The 20,299-nt window shown below is 37.7% G+C and overlaps 1 protein-coding gene across 3 annotated transcripts in view; it reads left to right on the top strand.

Moving 5' to 3' along the window:
• LOC110677835 (extracellular serine/threonine protein CG31145-like) overlaps positions 1 to 20,299 on the top strand; it is a 164,668-nt gene that overhangs the window by 123,262 nt on the left and 21,107 nt on the right. Inside the window, exon 2 of one of the 3 annotated variants that reach the window (XM_021849457.1) lies at positions 15,640 to 15,896. The exons of 1 other annotated variant lie outside the window; for it this stretch is intronic. The gene's annotated coding sequence lies outside the window, so the exon portion shown is untranslated. Of the gene's footprint in view, positions 1 to 15,629; positions 15,897 to 20,299 lie in introns of all 3 variants that reach the window. One more of the 3 variants, XM_021849456.1, reaches the window with a different exon arrangement.

Genomic DNA, 20,299 nt, shown 5'->3' with positions numbered 1-20,299 from the left:
ATAACTTTACATAACTCGATTTTGAAGGGACCATTGAAGTGAGGAGGTATCGTGTATAAAGAAGTTGAATAGAATAAGCTTGGCCTTCAGTTTTGGCTTCAGGGCCTCTGAATTTAATATATAACGACATTGTCCATTCAAATAATGACATTTTCCATAAATATCCAATTAACTGATCAATGTTACTCCACATTACGGTATCTAAGGCACAAGGGGTCGCTAAGTGGATTTGCACTTCAGCACAAATGGATACACTCCGCACATTATGCTATCAACAAACCGTCCTCGCCGATGCTACTTCTGACATTATTGCTGGCTGTGGCTGAAACAGACACTTGGGACCCATAAACGGCCCAAAGAGGCTTATTCACGGTTCACAGATCTCGACATTATGGATGTCTAAATCTACCAGGTAGATACATCCTCTCCTACTGCCCCATCAGCTCTCGGTCGATACACCTTTGGGTTTATTTGTGCAAGAAAAGAGGTGATCAAGTCCTCCTCGTTGTTAAATCCACACCGCTTTCGGTCTAGTTTGGATTAAATCACCCTTCTCTGCGCGGAAAGTCGCCATACAGCTAGTCAATGGACGCGATATGGCGATGAACAGTCGGGATGTTATTTAATCCATCTGAAGATGCTGCCGATGCCTTACACTTATGTTTATGTTTACGTTTCCATTGAGGTGAAGCGGCTCTCTATATTGGATGTGACAGCGGTTCTTGAATCATGCTCCTCGGAGCACTTGGTGCTTCGTGAAAACTTGCCAAGTGCTCTATGGCAGTTCTAAGATGTTTACTGGTTCGATTAAATATTGCTTTTCGCCTAACAATACACTTTATTTAATTTGCATACTAAACCAGGCTTTCCAAGGGAACAAAACAATACTTTCCTATAAACATTTCATCATTGAGAGTAGATTATTATATCAAAGAAAGCATATCAGGTTCTCGATTAAAAATTAACAAATATTATTTTTCGTGTGAATTATAGAATCTATTCACCCGAACTAAACATTTCTGATTTGAAACGGAGTCGCGATAACGAACAAGTGCACAACGCAACAGTTTTATTTTCAAAAGTGCTCCGCGAACCAAAAAAGTTTGAATCACCCTTGCGCCATTATGAATACGTTTTAAAACCTGCAGAAATAATTTACACGGGGTGTTTGGCAGAACAATATTATCACAATAAAATAGGCATCGCTAAATCTTTCACCATTAGACAATATAGGGTTTTAGCTTCCATTTGACGTGTTCCCCAAAAATATCCACCGAGGGATCCCTAACATTTTTTTGTACAAAATTTGTGTTCCTTGAAGTACATTATTTTCAAATATAATCATGATAACAGGCAGTTTTTTTTCTCTCAAGCTCAATGGTAGCCCAAATTTCAAATAAAGGAATAAAGATATATAAAAATACATGTTGTAATGGACATAACTGTCCTATGTGATCTTGTGGATTAAATGTGCCAAAGGACACTTAGTCGTACAGTGGACGTACACGCTCAGTTGAGTTCAACTAATTTTCATTCTTTTGCCGAGATCCACAAGACCGATCATTAAGCAAATTATTTTTAACTGACTATGTGAACTGAAATCAAGTTTGTTTAAAGCAGCACCGCTGACATCAATCGTTACTTTTACTGAGATGTCAGCAAACGACCTTTAATCGAGATTTGCACAGCTGAGGCATTTTGATTTAAGTGTGTGTTTGCTTCTAGCGTATATCTGTTTCTTTTCATGGTTGGAATACATGAACTTTCTCTTTCTTCTGTCTGGAATTACACCCCTATTGAGTCAAAGCCAGCTTCTCAGCTTATAATTCCTCGGTTACTCATTAACAGAGAATTTGCTTCGTCAATAGTTTATTATTGATTTTTTTATATTGTACGCAAGAAAAATATTCTCAACCGATGAGATCAAACCAACCATCCTGAAAAAAATAACGTTATTCATAACAATTTCACGTTGGCTTTTCTTGAATTACATATTTCAGTGGTAAATTCCGTACAAATTCAAGCTGAAAACTATTGATACGAAATAGTGCTCTTTTAAACCATTTTTACACATCAATAAAACCTGCTACAGTGTTAATATACTCATATTTTTCACAATTACACAAAGATGCTTGGTTTACTAGTTTGATAGTAAGCCATCAGTCAGTTGAAAACTGTTATTTATATGATATAATGGTTGACTGCCGTTCTACGCATATTTGTGCCGTGGTTTATAAAATTTACATAGAACATGGGACAAGTAAGCGCAGAAAGGCAATTGATTTTAATTGACCGTGGCAAGTGGAACATATAAGTAATTCAGTAAATTTTCCAAAAAATGTTCAATTCCAAATATTTTATTTTGTGATAGCAAACAGGGTGCGCCATCATTTGTGTTGGTGTGTGAACATTGAATAACTTTGACACTTATTAACCAATCGATTTGGTTTGACATGTTTTGGAAACGTCAATTCAGTACAATTTCAACTATGAATAACTTTACACCGAAAGAATATGCCAAAGTAGTGACTCTTTGAATTGAAAATAGTCTTGCAGTTGTGTTAACTCAACTTTTATATCTTTGAAAATATTGTGGACAACAGGCAACATTTGAGTTTTTAAATAAGCAAAAATGCCACATTTGAGGATCAGAAAATCTATTTGACATTCAAGAAACGCCATTCCATGACCAAGTAGTAACAGTTCGGATTAGCGTTCGCGCAAAAAAAAAAGTCATTGAGTCATTTTTTACAAAGTTATTCAATTTTCTGCTCATGTGCGCACGAATGGGAAGGTAACTTTTCGAGATATTGAAACTCTTAGAAGAATGTCTTTAAAATCCACTATTAATTGCAGTTACTCTGCTCTGCGGGACAAGTGGGACACATGAACATGAAATTTAACTTGATTATCTACCTCATAATACATACCATTGCCATTAATCACATAATTATCCATATTTCATGTTGAAAACATATATTATATTATCAATCTAAAAGGAGTTTAAAATGGCAAAACTTTTTTTTTAAGTTTTGATTGAACAGGGCATATCTTTCACTATATTTTTGTTAAATTTTGAAATCCTATGTTAAGAACCACAACATAATGTCAATACTATTAAACAAGACTTTGGATTGTCACTAGCTCCGTGGTGCCCCAATAAAATGTTTTATGAGGATTTTCGAAGCTTTTTGCTGAAGCTTGGGGTGTAGGGCGATCAAGCATATTTCATTCCCTTTCGCAAGCTGTTGTAATATTGATCAATTCTACTTTGTATCAACTTCATAGTAAACCATAACGGACAGTAATTTATGGAATTACGGTTCATTAGCAAAGAAAACTCTCAATTAATAACAAAGTGCTCAACGAACTCTAAGTTGGGAAGTAGGCTTTGCTCCAGCAAAGGTGTAATGCCAGGCAGAAGAAGATAAATTTTATGTATTCTAACCATGAAAGGAAACAGTGCTCGGATCGATATACTTCCACAGTACGAATTAGTGTCTAACAGTCAAACTTCCAACATATCTAATAGAATAAGTGCCCTATGGCTTATTAAATCCTCAAAATCACAAAGGACATTTTTGTTTTTTTACAAAATGAAACTTAATAGATATGTATGTATATTTATTTTATGAGCTTTTGTTTGGAATTGAAACTTTTATCGAGCTTAAGACCAATGAAACTGTCTTTCACAATTATTGCATCAAAAATCTTTCCAAAAAGCAACATTTTAAAGAATCTAAAAAAAATGTAATTTAATAGGAGTTTCGGTAAACTGCGAAATTCCTATATGTATGGTTCCTGATTCCTAAAAGTCCATCAGGAATTCCTTAACAAATTTTCAAAGTAATGCAAAAGTTTCCATTAAATTCATAAAAATCTAACATTTTCGCTTTAAACATCTACAGTACTACAAAAATGTCGATAATAGACCTTTCAAAAAAGTTTGTTTGTAATTTCAAGAGGTAGGAAAAAATGGGTTCAACATCAATATGTTCGCCATAGTATCATAAAACTTCGGAGTTTAAAACAAAGTATTATCTAAGATTCTAGTTACAAACACTTTCAGTAAAAATTCCTTCCGTTTCTACACCAATCATATTCTACTATAAAAGACGTAGAAAAAAGAACAAGAATTTTTGTAGTATTTTTTTTCTGTGTGGTGCATTGTCCCAGATAGCCGTAGCGGTAAACGCGCAGCTATTCAGCATGACCATGCTGAGGGTCGTGGGTTCGAATCCCACCGGTCGAGGATCTTTTCGGGTTGGAAATTTTCTCGATTCCCAGGGCATAGAGTATCTTCGTACCTGCCACACGATATACATATGCAAAAATGGTCAATCGGCAAAGAAAGCTCTCAGTTAAAAACTGTGGAAGTGCTCATAAGAACACTAATCTGAGAAGCAGGCTTTGTCCCAGTTGGGACGTAACGCCAGAAAGAAGAAGAAGAAGATTGTCCACAAATTTTAGAAACTGCGGTAAAATTCTTGAATTTTACCACAGGGGAATTAAGCATTTTTTTTTTGAATTATATTTAAGCTGCAATTGTTCTAAATAAATACCTGCAAAGCTCTTTTAAACTTTCCTTTGCATGTGTTTGAAATCTGATACGGTTTGATTTGTCGAGGAATTTGTAAGGCAGTCCCCAATACATATTGCGATATTGGTGGAGTAGTTTTTTAACCAAAAAACTGGAGAGTGAATAAACTTTCAAATTGTATTTATGAAAGAATCTTGAGATTACCATTAGCAAAAACAGGGAAATAATTGCTAGAACCTGAAAGAATACTTGAAGGGACTTCAGCAGATTTTTTTTTATTATTTCAAGATCGAATCATAGAATCCTAGTAAATTTGGTGAAAAATTTCTTCAAAAAATCCCAAAAGAATCGTTAGTGCGGTTTACAGAAAAAAAATATCTGGAAAATGCTTGGATGAATCTTTGGTAAATTTCTCGGAAGAATCTTAGAGAAACAATTTTTAAATTCTCTAAAAAATCGCCTAACAAATAACTCAGGAAATGATTAAATATTTTCGCGGAAGAGTTTTTGAAAAAAAAAACAGCTGAATGAATTCCGCTGGTAATTTTATAGAAATATTTAAAATCTTCAAACCTTTCTTAGTTGGAAATTTTCTGAAAAAAAATTCTAGAGTTTTTAGGGAATTGCTACTTGATTTAAGTTATATCTAAACAATAAGTATATGTGAAACACTAAAGAGGGATTTGCGGAGAGCTTCTCTGAGAAGTTCTACATAACATTTTTCCAATTGAATTATTTTTAATTGCTCATTAAGTAATTCCTGGAGTCGTTTAGTTGTTTGCAGGAAGTTAGAATAATTTTTGCTGCTTTTTTTCAAACAATTATGTAGAAGAACTTAATAAAGAACTTCAAAAGCAAAGTTGAAAAAAAAGTTTGCGAGCTCTCTAAAGACTTCGTGAAATGTATTCTTGCTTGGTGATCCTGAAGACATTTTTGATGAGACTCCTAGAATTTTTTGTTCTATTTTTTGGAAATCCCTGGAAATTCTAGCTTTAAACTAACATTTGGAATTTATGTGTAATAAGTACCTTAAGTATACGATTATACTTCTATGCCCAGGGAAGTCAATTAAATTTCCATTACGAAAAGATCCTGGACCGACCGCCCAGTAAACACACCATCGTATATGATGGTATACAAGAGTACAAAGGTGAAGGCGATATATGTACATCTTGCATGCAGCCTTATGGCGCATGTACGTATATCGCCTCCACTTTTGTACTCTTATACGCTATCGTATACGAGTTTGTGTTCACTGGGCGGGATTCAAACCCAGACACCTTCAGCATGGCTTTGCGTTGTAGCCGCGGACTCTAAACGCTCGGCTAAGGAAGGCCCCAATTTGGAAACTATCTTTAAGGCAATTCCGGCATTGAAAGAGGTAAACAAAATATTATTATTTGCGAAAAAGCTCAAAAACTTGCTATGCAGTTTGAAAGCGCGCACAATGTTTATTAAGGACTACGTCCAATACAAAAAAGTCCAATATAAAATCTTCCTGGGAACGTTTTCGGAAATTCCTGGGAGACTGATTTGGAAGAATTGAAAAATTCGAAAATTCCATAAATTAGCTTATCATTCTTAGTTGATATATTTTACAAATGTTTTCAGTTGGCATATTTTCCTAACAAATAGAAAAATGCCTTGGTAGTACCAATTTGCAATATGCCTTGATTTTGAAATTAAAAACCCTTAAAAAAAAGTAAAAATTGCGTCAAAACAGGCAACTGCGTTTTCAGTTCAGCGACCCGGATCGTTTTAGGATTTCTACTCTCGTACAGTACACGAACGGAGAATTCGTTTTATGCTGTTGGACAAAGATTGCCTATGCTGTGGGCAAATGATAAAACGGAACACAGCTAATTCCTTGAAAAGGCACAATACAAGTGTCCGAAACGTCGGATGTAAGCAAAAATCCGTTTTGAGTTTATTTAAGACTGAAAGCCATAACCTCAAACATCAGCATAACAGAGTGTTGCTTAACACTGAACACCTAGTTATAAAAAAAATAATTGTAATGTTTGAATCGATACTAATAAAGGAACTTAAAAACTTGTTCGACTGAAAATATTGACCTAATATTTGCATATCAATTTGAACTCTTAACACTTCATAAAACGTATTTTCTGCAGGTTTCAAAAAGATGCACTTGGGTGGTAAAAACTTCATTTCATTTTGCTACGGTTGGGCATTTTGCGATCATCGAATTGGTACCTATCCAATTCCATCCAACTTTACGCGCTAAATGCCCATTAGATGAACGCCCGTTTTTGGCGAATCAAAACCGTTTCAATTTACTTTTCCTTTCAGACATCCCACACCCGCTGTTAGGTACCCACTGTGGCTCGGTATATGAGAAGCGTTCACGATTGTCGGCGGCGCGAACTACGCGGACGTAAACCTCTGCTACCGAAAATAAACATTTTCACGCAAATCAAAACTATTGTTGTTTTCACCCGGATTTCTAGGTTACTAGTGCAATGGTCTCGAGTAATGAGTCTTGATTATTTTTCATTGCGCGAATCAAATCTGCCCGTTGTGGAGGTTCGCCACACTACACTCACTGTGGGAAAAACGAGGGGTGCCGCTTAGGCAGTGCATAAATTTTGCTACATCGCCACACAGGAGTTGTTTGGATCTATAGTGTTCAAAATTATGGTCTGCCTCAAATGATCTTCTTATTCATAAGAAATGGTTATGGTTTAATCCGTATCAGTTGTTTATTGTATCGGTTGACTAATAAATATGTTGATTATTTAAAATTGCCTCAAACATGAATAAGTTGGTAATTTTAAGAAATATTCGTGCAAAAGCTATTATTGTGTTCACGAAGAAAAGTTGTAACAAAAAGATATATTTTTTTCACAATATTTATCACAGAAAATAGATTACTCTCAATAAATAATGAAAATATATGTAAAGATCAATGAAAGACCTTATGAAATTTTTGAATGTTTTTTTTGTGGCTTTTTACAAAATTTTAATTTTTCGAGTTTAAAATAATAAAATCACTCCTCTGTGCATCGGGCCGACCATAGTTATAGTCATAGTCGCTCGCGAATGATGGTAGGTAGATGTTCCTGGATAGCTCGTAAAATCATTTATTATTCGCCGCTGTTTACACGGCTGTGACTAATTTGTGGTGACCACGGTGCGGCACGACTGGAATAATGGCCCATAGCCGAACGCTTATTGAAACCGTAACATTACGGTAATTCACATATATACATTATTTAATGTGACGCCTTGAGTGGGATGGAATGGGCAAAAAGTCCGGAAATAGGCGCCTGATGAATGCGGGAATGCATAGTGATAACTTTTTTATGCATCTGCAGAGGTATGTGGCTGTAGCTAATGGGCCTAATTGGAGGATGAAATTATCGTTAAACTTGTGATTTTATTAGTTGTCTAGCTTTGAGGGAAGTGAAACTAGGCGATAAATCAGTCAAAGATATAGCTTTCAGAGCATATATAATACTAATGGGGTTCACATTGTAGCGTCTGATGAGTGCTCCAAAGCAGCAAAAATCAAATACTTTCCTATCAAGCATCTCGGTACCAAGTTAATATGGTTGTCTCTGTTTCTACAGGCAACCATGTACTCATTAATCGATTTTTATAGAACAATTATGAATCAGGAAGTAATTTTTAAAAAACTTGGTTCATCAAGAAATTTTGAGAATTTTGGAATAATTTAAATGAAAAGCTGTTTGTTCTAAATAAGAACTCAAGATTTTGAAACAAATAAACGAAGTGAACTGTGATTTTGAAAGAAAGCTGGCGATTTCTAGCGATTTAATACTTATCAGGCGACAAAAATATTCAAAGACTTTTCCAGGAGTTGCTACAAACTAGCTTTCAGTGATTCTCCATGATGAAGATGAATCGATGATATTTTTATCGATTGATTACCAATCAATCAAATTTCCAACATTCACGGTTGTCTGATTCGTTAGATGTGTATTCTTGAAATTTGCTGGTGTAGCTACGATTCATCTTCACCATTATATCATAATCATATAACGAATACTTTATAAATTTGTAACATCAATGGCATTATATTGACTATGAGATCGTTCAAGAATAAGACAGTCAATTCACTAGTCTAGGGCTATATTCAAAGATTTGTCTAAGCATTTATCCTCTTAGGGTTTAACTAGGAATTTCTTCAAAAACAACCATATATTTTTTTTTCCAAGATTTCTTCAGAAATATTTGTAAGCATTCGTGCAGGGAGTTCTCTAGAGATTACTCAGTTATTTATTCACGCTTGTAAGTTCCATCTTGGTTTCATTAGGAAACTGCTTATCCACCACAAATGTCCTTTAAAAACAAGTCATGGTTTTACAATCAGTGAACTTTAAATACAGTTTAAGGTCTCTAGGTTTAAAATCTTGATTTAAATGACGGTGTTGGTGTTCTAATGGCTATCGCTTCTGCTTTGCTTTGGGTTCAATCCCAGGCCCGTCCCTTTCACATATTTGTATCATTCTTCCTAATAGCTGTCTTTCTCTATCTCTCTGCGTCATTATTGCGCAAACATCATCAGGACTATCTATCGCTAGAATTGAATATATCGACTTAACCGCTTACCACAGTGGTATCCATACGGTCGAATATCTCATCCATCACTAACAGAACACTCCTACTTCCAAAGTGGCTGTGGGAAATGCAGGAGATTCTCCGGTTTTCTAGTAACAACTGCTATCTAATTAACATTCCTTCCTCTCCCCGTTGGACATAAGGACGTGGCCGGCGCCGTTATCAATCTAGAAACGTCCAGGGTAGTGTGATTGTACATTGAAGATGAGAAAAAAGCTAAAACCCTAGCTGCATCTGTGCATAAAATTTTCATAAAATTTCTCTACAAATTTATCCAAAGATTCTGTCGAAAAATGATCTACGTCTAGCTGACTGGCCGTTATATGAACAGATTATCGCAGAAACTATCCACCCAAAGATCGAGTGGGATGTAGCAAGCTTCACCGAAAAAGTAATGGCAGCAGCGACTAAGTCCATCCCGCGGACAAGTGGGTGAATCAGACCGAAAGCGGTACCGTGGTGGTGCCCTGAGGCAAAAGCGGGAAAAGCGGTGAAAGTGTCTTCGGTCGCTCCGACGTCTACAGCAGTTCAACCCAGATCATCCCGAAGCGTTGGCGCAATTCCAAGCAACAATAGCGGAGGCACCAAAGGCAATTAAAGAAGCGAAGGAGCCTCGCAGTGAAAATCTCTTCGCACAGCTCAACGACAGAGCTGTGGAGCATAGTTAACACATTGCGTGAAAATCGGCAAAACCGCTCAGCTGTGCGCTAACAGCCTAACGGTTTCACGAACATCCCCGAAGAAGTAGCGGAAGAACTGGCGACGTACTATGGCGAAAGATCGGCGACGTCTAGCCACCCTGCATCCAGATGGCGAAAATGGCAGCTGAGAGTAAGTTTCGTCTAATACAGGCTAGCCAAAGTTTCTTTGACAGCTGCTACGGATTGATCCGATTTACTTTGTACGAGTAGGGTGATGTGCTAGTAGTCATCGTATTAAGCATTGATCAGTGAGAACTTCAATTTCCCCAGTATTGCAGTGAATGATGCTGATACAAACCGATGCCAAACAATTCTTTCTCAAAACGGCTTTAGCATTGTACAATAACATTTTGATAAATCTTGATCTCTTTTTGGAAATAATACAAAGAAAATGCATCTTACCGTATTCTCAATCCGTCGTATCGTTTTCAACTCCGTCGCAATCAGTTTCCAGATTCGTCTCACAACTTACGGCTCACTGTGGTATTGAGTGGTTAAAACACAACATAATAAACATATCAACTCTATAATAAAATGTTTTACTAGAATTTATAGATCTACGGGCATCTCCCTCCATTCCTTCAGCATGATGGAATACACTAATTTCCTTTAAAATCAATTGTTCGTCATCAAAATTCAGCCCAAACATATGAACACAATTCCTTTTGACCGTACAATTATGGCATTTGCTCACAGTACAACGAAAACAACACAATCAAAGGAACCGTATTTTTACGTCGAGCGTCGCGCACACATTGATGCGCACATTTTTTTTTTAGTACGACGGATTGAACTTTGTTTACATTCTCAATTATACGCGGCGCTTGAAGAAATTTCGTAAAATTTGGTGATTTATTGAAGTTTTACGGCGTGTGATTAGACTGAAATCCTTCAGTGAAGAAGTACGAAGGTTTTCCATAGTGAGAATAAGTGCCCGGCGAAGTAAGTCACCCACGGGGGCGGGAAGAAACTTGTGTTGGAAAGTGGTGTGGCTCAGTCGATCGCTAAGCATTTCTCTCAAATCGTGTTCGTCCATGCGATTTCGGTGAAAAAGTGCAAAGTGGATAATTGAACTGAAGTTATTTACCGAAATACAGTAGTTTTATTGCATTTTTGGAGTAGAAGTGTACAAACCATATCAGTTTTCACAAAATTACACTTGAATAATGAATCTATGTTCAGGTAAGTTGGAATATCTGCCGTAGTGGAACATTTAAAGTTTTATACGACGAATAGTAGCGATTACGACGAAGTAGAACAAAACCCTATACGGGACGAAACAAAATGTACATATGAACTCATAAAATAGCGTTTTATGCGAGGAAACTCATCGATGAAACGATTTCATCCACCATTTAGTGCGGATGTGATGCAATTTATATGAGTAAACGACTTTGTTCGTAAACTGTTATGCGACTTCTGGTTGTCTGAGAGGTACCGACATGATAAGGTACCCGCTGCTTCAACGTCTTCCCGCATCTGTGAAGTTTGTACTGCTGGAGCTGATGGTCAAAATCTGGCGCAGCGGCGAGTTTCCTGACGGAATGTCTTCGCCGTTCCTATCACAAAACCGAACTGCCAAGATTCCGGTCCTGTTTCCTCCCGTCTTATCTCGCTTACCAGCTGCATGGCGAAGCTACTCGAGCGAATTGTCAACCGCCATTTAATCAGCTAGAGCTGGAGTCGAACGAACGACTTGACAAACGTCAACACGCTTTCCGTGTAGGACGTGGTACCGATACGTACTTCGCCGAGCTGAAGAGGTCAATACCGAACATCGACGAGCACTATTTTATGGAGTCTGTGGATCTGTCAAAAGCATGCGACATCACCTGGTGGTAAGGTATACTTCACACTCTGAAATCATGGCATGATTTCGAACCATCTAGCGTAGCACGTATCAGCCTTATAAGTTTCACCGGAAAACCATGTTCAGACATTATATTTTACGGCTCATTTATTTTCACTGAACCGTACACTGTCTTGTAATCAATAAACAGATGTCGAGTGGCCTTTACGAAAACCAGCTTGATATTCACCGACGAAGAACTCCTCGAGAGGTCTATCAAACAGGATGTGTGGTAGTATTTTGTATGCCCAATTCCTCAGTAATTGACTAGGTCCAGTCTGTGCCTCTCTTGTAGATTGTGCATATAAGACCATCCAGCGAACCGGTAGGCATTTCTTCGTCCTCCCATACCTTCAGAAATACTCGACGGATCGTTCGGTACAGCTACTCACTCCCGTGCTTGAGAAGCTCGCCCGGAATCTCTTTCTTTCCCAGCAGGCTTACAGTTCTTCAACTCACTGACAGTCTTTTTAACCTGGACGTCGGTGGGTCCACAGCCTGACCGCCTTCATCAATATTCTCCCTGCTTCTCGCTACATTTCAATTGAGACCGTTCAACAACTGCTGAAAGTGCTCCTTCCACGTGGCAGTCACCGCCGTTTTATAGGTCAGCAAATTTCTTTATCGAACATTGCACATGACGAGCACCGGTAAGGAATTGTGCCACGCGCCTTTGACCATTGCGTAAAATCTCCGCATATCATTTGTTTGTGCTGCCTTTTTTCTGCGGTGGATTCGCTTTTCTTCGACTCTCACTGCCCTGTACCGCTTTCTGTTCTGTTGGGTACCGGCCACCAGCATACGGCTTCTGGTGACATTCTTCACGTCTGTCACTCTCTGGCACTCTTCATCGAACCAGTTGTTTCGCCTGTGTCGTTGACCAGTGCCAATCACTTATCGCGCCGTTGTTGTCACAGCTTCTTGGACAGGGTCCCATAAGGTGTCGACATCTCCAGAAACTTTGATTTTTTCCAACCTCTCGTCCAGCTATTGGCGGTACTGTGCATCTACCCCATACCTCGACAAACATTGGATAATGAAGCGCATCGATTTCTGGAACTCATAACACTGGATAACCGCGCCCGAATTTCATCAACAACGGGGGTACCGAAAGATCCTAACATCTATGACATCTGAGATGTGTCACTCATCAGTAAATGGTCTGTTTGGGAAAAGGTGATTTTGCGGATATTTTTGGGTGCAAAGTAGATATGTACTGCTGATTGCCATCCCTCTAGCAGCAGCGAAGTTACAATCCGCATCCATTATCATTGGTAACGGAATTGAGGCTTTCCATACCAATGACGGGTCGGAAGACGTCTTCTTTCCTGATCTGTGCATTTGCTTGACTATACTGAAATCTTGTTTTGGGCATTCTCCGTAGGCCTTATCTAGGCTCTCATAGAATTCATCCTTCATGTCATCGGCCTTATGATTCGATAGTGCATATATACTGAATAGAAGAACTTGCCCTTCATTCTCAACACACAGATCGGTTTCCACCGAATAACTCGCTTCATTTGCTTCCCAATCACTATAAAGCGAAATCCACTTTCTGCTCTGTCGCCGCCGCTGTAGTAGATGTGTGATGAATGATGTGAGATGAATTAAGTGTTGGCTATAGAATACATCGCTTGGAATTCTCGTTCTACGATTTTGGGCCAAAGTATTTCCTGAATAGATGTAACGTTCACGCCGACATTCCGTAGTTCACGAATCAGAAGACCAACACGCATAGGTTCATTTAAATTTCTCACGTTCCAAGATCCGATTTTTCAATCGTTGTCCTTTATTCGTTGCCGAGCCTGTTGCGCGTGAAATCAATCCGCTTGCTCTACTATTGCCTTTTTTTGGTTAGCGAAGAGTTTTTGATAAGCCACCTAACCAGTTCGAGCTACTTACATCGTGCTAGAGGGGCTGCCTTCTCGGTGTTGACACGATACAGTATTGTCCGTTTGTTCTTTACATGATGACCATGGCCATAGCTATCACAACCATCCACCTTTATCAGGGCTTTGGAGTTTTTTGGACTTGCTACTATGGTGAACCGTCATACGCTAGCGGTATTAAAATCTCTAGGGATACCCCTGGGAAAATCCTTAGAAGTTTCACCAGAGCTTTAGCAAATTGTGGAAGTATTCCAAAAAAGATCCCAAAGATCACTTTTGTATATTTCATAAGGATTTTTTTTTTTGGATTTGTTCTTATGATTGTTTTGCAAGTTTATCCTTCAAAAATTTATGAACAAATTTCAAAATAATGGGGGAAATGCTTGTTTTATTCCTGGAAGAATCTTAATGAGTTTGCAAAGAGTATGAAGTGGCATTTTTGCACGACCTAATAAAGTAATCAGAACAATCAATTCGTGAAGGAAGAACTGTAAAAACTGCTTTTCAAGTCTGTAGATAAATTTCTAAAAATATTATAATAATCTTCTTCTTGAAACACCCTAGATAAATTTTAAACAGAAATCCTGTCAAAATCGCCGGTTTAGTGTCTAGAGGAAACATTGAAAAAAAATTCGGAATAAATTCTTGTAGGAATCTCAACAGGAAATTTTAGAATATTCCTTAAAATAAACTATGGGGAGCTGGTTTGACCTTGGAAAGATTTGGGATCTGTAGAAATTTCGAGAGATATCATCATTGTATAATATCAAGGAGAAATCTTTTGTAGAGTAAAAAAAACGAGACAGGATTCTGAATGATTCCTGAAAGATATTTTGAAAAAAAAATCCTGAATAAAAATTTTAAGGCAATGCGCCGAAAGTTCTTTAACATATCTTCTTCTTTTTGCCATTAACGTCCTCACTGAGACAGAGCCTGCTTCTTAGATTAGTGTTCTTATAAGCACTTCTACAGTTATTAACTGTAGGGCTTCCTTTGCCAAAATTGCCATTTTCGCATTCGTATATCGTGTGGCAGGTACGATAAAACTCTATGCCCAGGAAAATCAAAGAAATTTCCATTACGAAAAGCTCCTGAACCGACTGGGAATCGAACCCAGACATCTTCAGCATGACTTTGCTTTGTAGCCGCGGACTAACCACTCGGCTAAGGAAGGCCCTATAAACATATTGATGAACCTATTTGCAAATGAGAGTATTTGCTAAACTTACTTTCCATCAAACACAAAACAAAGAAGTTACCAGATATGATAACCGAGAGTAAACTACAATGATGCTTCTTCCGCAAATTCGTTCACTTAGCCTGACTGCAATTTTGAGCCAAACAAAATATATTGGGCCATTGGTTTGCATCTTCCATGTTCCCACGGAACACATCCATCCACCTTCCGTACCAAAATACTTGGGAGGCCAAACGAGGTAAATGAAAATAATATCAACAATTAAAAGCTCCTAAACTGAGCTGAAAATTTCTCATCCTCATTAGGCAAAAAATAGAATCTAACCACTTTTTCCGTTTACGTAGAGCCTCACTTTTACGTGCCTTGTACCTACTCATAAAGCCCGAGAGGAGAGTACCGTTTTGGCTCGTATCCCGAACATTTCAAGTTACAGAGACTTTTTGTCTCTTTTTTTGAACATGACGAATAAATTGTATTCAAATGAATAATATCGTAAATAAAATCAACCGAGGTAGTCTTACTGACCTTAAACTAGACTCAATCGTTAGAGATAAATTGCAACTCCTAGAGTTTAAAATAGCTCTAAAGTAATACAAATTGAGTTGCAACTTAATTGACTGTCATTTCCAGGTAAATAGCTGGCACATATTATTAAAACATTTCAATAAAATTACCATAAAAAATACGAGTGTTTGAAACATGAGTCCGTTCAAAATTTGAGCCAAAACGGTAAATCAAGTATCATACCGCGCAGCCACACGTTGATCAAGAAAGATAAATAGCAATCAACTAATTGATTCCCTTTCTTCTCCTTCGGCATTGCATTTTGCCCCCTCCTCCCCCCTTGCAGGAAACCTTAGGAAACCTTCCGGTCTCTCGGTCATCCAGCGCGAGAGTTAGAAATATCGGCCCGACCACTAGTCAATGCAAGCCATTAGCGCATCGGGAGCTATTGTTGTATGTAGCCTGATTCAAGTTCCCGCTAAGCCGATTCGATACAGATGTCGATGGAAATTATCGGCTCCGTCTGACCCACTCGTTCGGGACCGTACAACTGTAGCCAGCCGTTTGCAGTCGGGGAAAACAACAATACACCTAAGGCCAGGGGCGCATCCAGGTAATCGAGCATTTGTTAAAGTTCAATTATAATAAGTACAACACCTTCTTATTCAAACTAGAACCAAAGAAAAACGTCTTCTTGGTCTTGGCATTACGTCCTCACTGGGACTGCTCCACAGCTTACTTTACCAAAGTTGCCATTTATGCATATCTAGTATTGCTGTATGCGTTTGAAATGCAAATATGAAATGCGGGAACACCAAACGCGGTAAGATTTTTAACAAAATTTGATTTTCTTTGCTGGGTTGGCGGTGATATGGATCATGGTTGCTAAGTATCCTTTGGTTACTTTGTGTTACCGCATTTGAAGTTCAGTTAGGCTGGATTTGCACGTCAAACGCAAACAGCAATAGCAGGTACGATGATACTCTATGCCCAGGGAAGTTAAGGAAATTTCCATTACGAAAAGATCCTGGACCGACCGGGAGTCGAACCCAGACACCTTCAGCGTAGCTTTGCTTTGTAACCGCGGACTCTAACTACTCGGCTAAGGAAGGAAAAACGTGCTAATTAGAAATAGAAAAAAGTTAGATAGCCATGTCACTTAACTGGTACCTGTCTTGCTCAAAACTTCATATTTAATCCAATCACATTTGGACAATCTCGATCAACTTGATCAAATCAGTGAGATTATTCTAGAAAATTCTGAAAAAAGTTGTTTTTATAATAAATTTTTGAGCTGTTTAAAACAATACCTAAATTGTTTTGTCACATTAAAAAATATAATCCAATAGCAGTTTTGTTGAGATTATAAATGGGCTGGATATATTTTCTGACTATTGACCAAAGACACATTAAAGACCTCCATGTCCCTTGCAGTTGCCCAAAATGTTATGGCTCATAAGGTAATGTAGAATGCCGTGTAAAGTGTACTGCAATCTGTCAAACTTGGGTAACTTTTGTACTACCGAGAGACCAAATGCAGTACTAGAAGTGGTACCCAATCTGAGCCCGAGTCGGAAGGACCTGTATTGACCCAATATGCAATATGATCTGTACAAATTTTCATCCTTAACACTTCAGTTGTCGCGCTGTTGTATTTTGTACAACACTGTTGAAAAAACATCGCTTGTCGTTCACAACAGAAGCGTGGTGGTTATGACGGCGGCAAACCGCGCGACGACTGGAAGGTCAAATAAGTACATACTGTTCAATTTTTGGTAATGTCTAGAAATTTGTTTTTTTTTTTCTTTTTTGACAAAACACATATACTTGGCACGGTAAAACGACATTTGGCAGTGACGTCATTCCAATCGCAAACTCGAACGAGTGTAAAAGAGAGCAAGACCTGTTCTCCTCTACCATCCTCAAGGCCACATGCTTGACGATAGGAATGACGACACATGTTTCGATGGAAAAGCGTTGTTTACAAGTGGGAATAGCCTACCTTGTTGTGTATACCGTTATACTTGGTACTCCATTTCGTCAATGCCTACTTTTGTCGAATGTTACAAATATGCGGTTATGGGCAGTTCTGTTTAAAGTGAGAATTTTCGATAGGGCATCATAATAAAATGGCATTAAAATGGAAAAAAATAACATATTTGGAGCACAACACTGTTATAGTTATAACAGAGACGAATAGAGACTGGTCGGGTTCAGATTAGGTACCACTTCTAATACTGCATGTTGTTCCTTAGTACTGCAAAAGATATCCAAGTTTGACAGGGGACAATTGAGTTAGAAGTTTTTGAAAACAATCCTTCCAAATTTCACATGATAGGAAAATATTTGAAGTATTCTTAGAAGAATCGTTTTTGTTAGAGTTTGACGTTTGTAAACTACCGACAACTAGTTTACATAAAATGAAAATCAATAGTTTTCGCATTGGGCGTTTATGTTCGCAGTACTATGTTTTAATTTGAATGTTGCACTTACTGTTTTGTCTGTGCTAAAATGTGTCTTAGGCAAAATTGTTCAGACGAGATCAATTGTATGTATCACAATCAAATTGAATCATTTTATTGCTGAGTGGCCTGATAATTTTGAACAATGATACATAAGCACAATTACAGTATTACAGTCGCCTCTCCACATCTCGATATCGAAGGGACCATTGAGATAGGGAGAGATCAAGACAAAGAACATTAATTTAATGAACACTAGATTGAAAATAACTCCGTTACTAGGAAAATAAAAACAAACAAATTTCATTTCAAGTTTCCAAATTGTTCTGAATCGCCTATATCTGGTCTAGTAACCTTTGATAATATTCATATCGACACATGGAGAGAAAATGGAGATATCGAGATAAAGAGGATATCGAGATATGGAGAGAGAAATCGTATGCGGAATGAAGGGACCGAAGCAATCATCGACATAGTGAGACATATAGAGATGTAGAACATAGAAATGTGGAGAGTCGACTGTATAAGCGACCATTCCAGTGTTCATCTTGCACACTAATGTCCTGGTGATATTTGAAATTCAATGCAATCTGAGTAAAACTTCAAGCCTAATTTCTTACAAACTTTGATAATGATAAACATAAAACTTGTTCAAAATATTATATGATTTACAATAAAATCTTTATGAGTCGATGTTCTTTTGCTCGATTTGGAAAACATTTATGCTCTGAAATTGGGTACATAGTTAGGGCATTTCATTCTTCTTCAAGTATTTGAAACGCAATCGCCAAATTTTATACTGATGCTTCTATATAACACTAATATTGCTCAAAATGTCAATATATATTTTCAAGTCAATTGTTATAAAGGAATTTCCAATATTATAAAGATGTAATAAAAATAACAACATATGTTTCAGAAAGAAGTGTTGCTACTTGAAAAATTTAAAGTGCAGTCCTTTTTCTCATACAAATTTAAATAATTTAAACTTTGCTGCTTAACTGTGAATATAACCATAGGGGGTAGCTCATTCACAAAGAAATTATAAAAGAATTTGTAAGAATCTTGATAGCAACAATTTTGAAACCCTTACCTATTTTTGATATATTAATATATTAATATATTTAATATATTTTTGGGGATTACTTTAACGTTCTTCGGCGAAACAGAATATTTTGAACAAGTTTAATGAGCATCAGCTACACCTTAGCAGTCAACACATATTAGCCAAAGACACCACCCTTCTTGCCAATTAATTTTCAATTAGGTTTTTCACCGCCAGAAACACATTGTTCTGCTAAACAACTTTGCCGAAGGCACGTTACTTCTAGCTTATCAGATTAATCTAGAGATATAGAAAATTTGAAAAAATGTGCTACTAGCATCATATATCGCAAAATCTCAATTAGAAGAAGATAGATCTGCTGAATACCTTTATCGAAAACACCAACCTTCTAGGTTGGACAAACAGACTTAACACTTAAATTATTTTCATCGTATTGCGAAATAGCGCTCAATTCTAATATTTGGTAGATGGCTAACGGGTCATTTGCCACCCTGAGGAAGAATTACCAATCAAATTTTTCACCGCAACATAGCCCTTGATCTGCTGAAAAACGTTGTTGAAGACACCAACCTTCTAGCATATCAAAATCTCGAGAAACAACTTTTCCGAAGACACCAACATTCAAGCTTATCGGAATCTTGAGTTATAGAAGATTGAAGAACATTTGTTACATGCGTCGCCTAGCGGATAAATTTCCAATCAGATTTGTCACAGTCCTTGCCCTGCCTAAAACATTGCCGAAAAAACAAACCCTCTAGCTTATCAGAACCTCGAGATATAGAAGATTGATAAAATAAATTGTTACTAGCGCCACCTAGTGGATGAATTCCCAATCAGGTTTATCATTGTCAGATAATCTTTGAGCTACTAAACACTTTGCCAAAGACACCAATATTCTAGTTTATAAGGTTCTTGAGATATAGCCAGTTTTAGTACCCCAAGACAATCCCAACCACCTGTACCATATTCTCAATTTCTTCGGACCACAAATAAGAAGAGGACATGAACTTTTCATAAACACTTTTAAGTTTTATATTAGTTAATAGTCAAAAAAGAGATCAGTGCGAATGTTAAAAAAAGATACTACACGTTAATGCTTCCAGTGTTTGCCCTTTGAAGGAAGCACCACACTAGACAACGGACTAGCATGCAACGCCCAGTGGCACAGTCGGAAAACATTCCTCTCGAAAAATTTTCGGCCTGAGGCGGGAATCGAACCCACACTCCTTAGCACGATGCGGCTAAATGGCTTGGTGACACTAACCGCACGGCTACGAAGTCCACAGTGCGAATGTTTTCGACAACGAAAACATACATTTATTAGCACGTAGCCAAATTTTACCCAACGCCGACCCTGCACATTGATCCGGCGTTAGATTGAAGAGCCGGGACTAACAACACATAAAACCTCACACACGCTGCTGCTGGTGCAATGGTATCCACTCTACCGTACCTATCCACACCTCATTGCAACCCTCAATATGGCTT

Source organism: Aedes aegypti, chromosome 3 (genome assembly GCF_002204515.2).
Source record: "Aedes aegypti strain LVP_AGWG chromosome 3, AaegL5.0 Primary Assembly, whole genome shotgun sequence".
Classification (NCBI taxonomy): Eukaryota; Metazoa; Arthropoda; class Insecta; order Diptera; family Culicidae; genus Aedes; species Aedes aegypti.
The sequence above is the reverse complement of the archived record's forward strand: the minus strand, read 5'-3'. Positions and strand labels throughout refer to the sequence as shown.